The following is a 5,000-nucleotide window of genomic DNA, read 5'->3' as shown; positions in this document are numbered from 1 at the left end:
GCCTGCTTGGGGGAAAACAGTGGACAGTCACCGTGCGTACCTCACACCAACAAACACAGGAATAATAATAATGAAAAAAAGGGGAGAAAATGTATAGGGATGTAAAATTTGTAGTGACTAGAGAGCTGGGGAATGGGGAGGGAGGCTGGAAGGAAGGGAGGGAATGAGTGAGCTTTCTGCTGGGTGTCGGAGCTAAAAACGTGAGGCGGGTGCGAGGTGGGCGGGCCCCTCTGGCGTGTTTTTGTCTGGCCGCGGGTCCAGGCGGCGGGGTGGTCGGTCGCTCACACATGTCCATCATATCTGTCAAGTTGCTGTCTAATTCGCGCGCCCCGTCTCGGCCCACTCCTGCTTGCATCTCAATTTTGACACGGCATTTGACAGCCACAGACAAGAGCGAGGAGGCGGATGGCACGGAAATAACGCAGAGTTCATTGGTCAGTGAAGATCCGCCTCTGCACGGTGATTGGCTGGGGCGGCTGCTGGTCGGTCTAGTGGGCGGTGTGATGGGCGGGGCTAGTCATCCGTCGCCAGCAGGCCGAGGACCGGAATTGCTCTGGGAGATAAAATGAAAACACATTGGTGGATCAAAATTTGTGTAAAGGTTTCTTCGTGTGGAGATTACTAACTTACCGCCGGGAGTCAATAGGATTTAATGGTTATTGAGTGCAGTGAGTGCTTTCGAGGTGGTGTGGTGACTGTGGTCGTGGTAGGAGTAGTGCCGACGGGTGGCGGAGGACGTGTGGTTTGCTAGCATGGTGAGGGCCAGTGTTGTGCTAGGGAGGTGCTGGTGAGGTGTGTCGCTGATGCTGCCGCCTCTCAACCCCGACGGGTGTTTTCTTCCTCCTCTTTTCCACGCGTCTGTCCGTCGGCTCAGGTAGGTGTCCGTGCCTCTCTTTCTGTTCGGGGAAATTGCTCACGGACCGTGGGGACGCGGCCGCGGCAGGTGAGGGCCCAGGGCGTGCAGGAGTGTGTGCGGGACCTGCAGGCGTAGCTGAAGGTTGAGGGGCTGTGAGGGCGAGACGTGGCAGTGGTGTGAGGCGGCGAGGGGGGCGGCTGGTTGGGGCGGGAGGGGTGTAAGATGATCCTCTATTATGTCAACCAGCGCCTTCCCCCCCTCTCGCTCCTTCTCCCCCCTCCATCCCCCTGCACCCATTCAAAAGAACAATCCCTTTGGGAATGTTCGTTACCGATTCATGCCAGACTGTCGCTGTCCACGCCAGGTTGTCCCTGTCCTTATCGGCCTGGTTCTGTCCCCACCAGGCTGTCTCTATCCCCGCCAGGCTGTCTATGTCCTCATCAGACTGTCTGTCCTCAATCAGACTGTCTCTGTCCTCACCAGGCTGTCTTTGTCCTCAGCAGGCCGTCTTTGTCCTCACCACGTTATTCTTGTTCTCACCAGACTGTATTCACTATCAACAGGCCGTCCATGTCCTAGTCAGGCTGTTCCTTACTTCACTAGGCTGTATCTCTCCTCGTCAGGCTGGTTGTCCCTACCCTCATTAGTCTGCCATAGTCCTCATTAGTCTGTTCATGTCGTCATCAGCCTGTCTCTATCCTCACCAAGCTGTCTCTGCCTTCACCAGGCTCTCTTCATCCTCATCAGGCTGTCTCTGTCCTCACCAGGTTGTCTCTGTCTTCAGCTGGCTGTTAGAGTCCTCATTGCGGTGCCTCTGTCCTCACCAGGCTCTTTGTGCTTACCAAATTGTTTGTCCTCACCAGTCAGTCTCTTTCTTCATCAAGCTGTCTTTGGCCTCACTAAGCTTTATTTGTTGTCCTTTCTTTTTTTACAGGTTTTGTTTATAATCACCAAGTTATATTAATTATATGGTATATTTATTTATTCATTCGTTTGTTTATTTATTTATCTATCTGGCTATATTATCACTACATGTTCTGACCGAGTTGTCTTTCAGTCTAATTTTCGTAAGGTGCTTTCTTACTTTTACACTTTCCTTTCTTCCTTGTCATGCATTCTATTTCTCGTGTCAAATTAAGGAGGCACACTCACAGACAGACACACGCACGGACACTTACGGACACTTCCATGAGGAAACGTATTATCTACATACATAATGGATACAATTGATGAAGAGACATAAACATTGCAAGTTCCTCCTGGAAGCTGGAATGGCAATAGGTGGCTGGCTGTATAGACGACAATATGGCTGTGTATGTTAGTGTGGGTGGTGGAAATAGCAATAGATAGTGCACGGCAAAGTAGAATAGAAAGACGTGAGGAGTAGAAATGGGAAAGTTATTGTTGGATAGGTAGGCTGAGAGAGAGAGAGAGAGAGAGAGAGAGAGAGAGAGAGAGATCAGGACTTTCAATACCTCTTTACCAGAATGGAACTGAAAATTAGAGGCTGAGGTGCTGTATAGATCCTGGCTCACTTCATATTGTCATGTAATTTGGTGATGATGTGGTGATTTGGTGCTCGCTCGTATACAAGCACCCTATTGCACCCTTCGCACGCACGGAAAGCGGGAAAGGGGTTAAGCTTGCTCGAAATGAACGGAAAGATACATTTAGTGAATAATTGCATGCGAGTGAAAAGGATAGTAACGAGTGCATGACTGGCTGTATGAGGGAGAGCAGGAAAAGGACAGTTTTGAAGGATGTGAGAGAATAGACAGTATACTCTCCAAGCACCTTCAAGCTTTTCCTTCACCACCGCAAAAAGGCCGAGGGACATTAACTGGTTCTGAAATAAGTAGCATATAACTGAAATAGACTTAAAAGGTTGTTTGTACGTGTATGGCTGATAGTGTCTTGTAGCTTTTTATTTGTTTATGTTAAGTGTTTACGTTGTCAGTATGATGAAGGTTTTAGGGAAATTAGATGTTTATATATGGACGAAGATGGACACGGGTATACAAGTATTATTGAGGGACTGTCTCTAATGTATTTTCTTTGTTGCCGTTTCCTTTATGAATAAGTTACGTTAGTTGGATTCATTATTACAAACACACACGCGTGCAGCAGTTTCGTTTTATCATTGCACACGGGTTATTAAATTTCCCTTCCCCTGTTGCTTTCATATTTACTGTCACTCTTTGCCTTCTGTTCCCCTCTGCTACACTTGACTCGCAATATTACGAGAAATGTCAGTAAACATTGGTCATATTCATTTTCCAAGTTGTTCCTGGTTTGCAAAAATCAAACGTTCATCATTCGAACAGTATCATTTTAAACCACCAATTCCCAGAAGAACCTTGTAGAAAATTACACTCTTATTCAGAAACTCTTAGAAATGAAGAGACTTATTTAGTATGACCTTCAGTATCTATATTGCATGATAAACACTGGCGGAGTACTGGAGCTGAGGGCGGCGGCGGCTGTCGGGCGCGGCGAGTAACATGTGATGATGCGCCGAGCTGTCTGTCTGTCTGTCTGTTTGTTTGTTCGTCTGTCTGTCCTGTCTGTTCTGCTTGCCTGCTGCTTCTGCTACTGCTCCTGTTTCTCACACACACACACACACACACACACACACACACACACACACACACACATTTATCTGTTTGTTATTTTTCATTGCATTATTGTTGGTTTTAAAGTTAAAGAAAAGTGTATATTTTCTTAAGGAGATATGAAGTTGTTATTGTTGTTGTTGTTGTTGTTGTTGTTGTTGTTGTTGTCGTCGTTGTTGTTGTTGTCGTTGTTGTTAATACTGTTTTCCTCCTCCTCCTCCTCCTCCTCTTTTATTTTCTCTTTTTTACTTCTTTTCCTTTTCTGTCTCTCCTTTTTTTATTTTCGTTCTTCTTGCTATTATCATTATCATTATTATATTATTGATATTATGTTTATTATTTTTATTAATAATAATAAAAATATTATTATTATTATTATTATTATTATTATTATTATTATATATAATAATAATAATAATGATAATGATAACAATAATGATAATGATAATAGTAATATTATTATTATATCAATGTTATCACTAACATTATTATTATTATTATTATTATTATTATTATTATTACTATTAGAATAATAATGATAACAATAATAATAATAATAATATTATTATTATTATTATTATTATTATTAACTAGGTCACACACCATGAGAGAGAGAGAGAGAGAGAGAGAGAGAGAGAGAGAGAGAGAGAGAGATAATGCTCACTCACCACATACTCATATTAATAATCCACTTTCTCTCAAATACATAAAAAAAACGTACCCAAAGCTTAAAAAATGCGCGAGAAATTTTGAAAATAATATAAATAGAACAAAATGGTCAACTTAGTAATGAGTATCCCTTTCAATACTGGGACACATTTTTACTCCGAGATTTGTGTATTTTATTTGCATTAGGAAGGGCCAATAGAGGTCAGAAGATTAATGGCCACAGTCTTCACTATTTTAATCCCACATATGAGTTTCTGAAGCTGTATAAAATCACCAAATAGTAAGCAGAATGAATACAGAAATGCGTCATGGTACTGAAGGGTTTAATGACAATATTTATCCATCATTAACGTGTCTCCCCCCACGTGTTACTCCCTCTCCCTCTCTCCAGTCCCTCTCTCTCTTCCTTTCTCTCCACTGTCCTCACTATCTCAGTACTCACCTTGGCTTCCTCTTTGCAGGTGTGAGTGTCCGTGCTGAGCTGAGGCGCTGCTGAGGTAAGCTGATTTGATGGAGAGTTTGTGATTACAGTTATTAGTTGTAGTATAATGGTAGTGATAGTGATGGTGATTGTGTATGTGGTGCTGGTATTGTTACTATTATTGTTGTTGTTGTTGCTGTTGATATTATTATTATTATTATTATTATTATTATTATTATTATTATTATTATTGTCATTGTCTTTGGATTTTTAGATGTTTATCCATCTCTCTCTCTCTCTCTCTCTCTCTCTCTCTCTCTCTCTCTCTCTCTCTCTCCCATTACAGAGTAATTATTATTATTACATGCATTTTGTGTCCCTTGCTTAGCCTCGTTTCCATCTCCTCCTCCTCTTTGTTCTCCTCCTCGTCCTCTTCGTCCTC

General features: G+C 42.9%; 1 long non-coding RNA gene across 2 annotated transcripts in view; it reads left to right on the top strand.

The window, feature by feature from the left end:
* LOC123504275 overlaps positions 1-5,000 on the top strand; it is a 58,240-nt gene that overhangs the window by 15,522 nt on the left and 37,718 nt on the right. Inside the window, exons 1-2 of one of the 2 annotated variants that reach the window (XR_006674781.1) lie at positions 553-874; positions 4,599-4,634. This is a non-coding gene — a long non-coding RNA (uncharacterized LOC123504275). Of the gene's footprint in view, positions 1-552; positions 875-4,598; positions 4,635-5,000 lie in introns of those variants that run through there. The other variant, XR_006674782.1, reaches the window with a different exon arrangement.

The sequence above is a fragment of the Portunus trituberculatus genome, chromosome 15 (genome assembly GCF_017591435.1).
Source record: "Portunus trituberculatus isolate SZX2019 chromosome 15, ASM1759143v1, whole genome shotgun sequence".
Classification (NCBI taxonomy): Eukaryota; Metazoa; Arthropoda; class Malacostraca; order Decapoda; family Portunidae; genus Portunus; species Portunus trituberculatus.
Note: the sequence above shows the minus strand (reverse complement) of the source record. Positions and strands in the feature narration are given on the sequence as shown.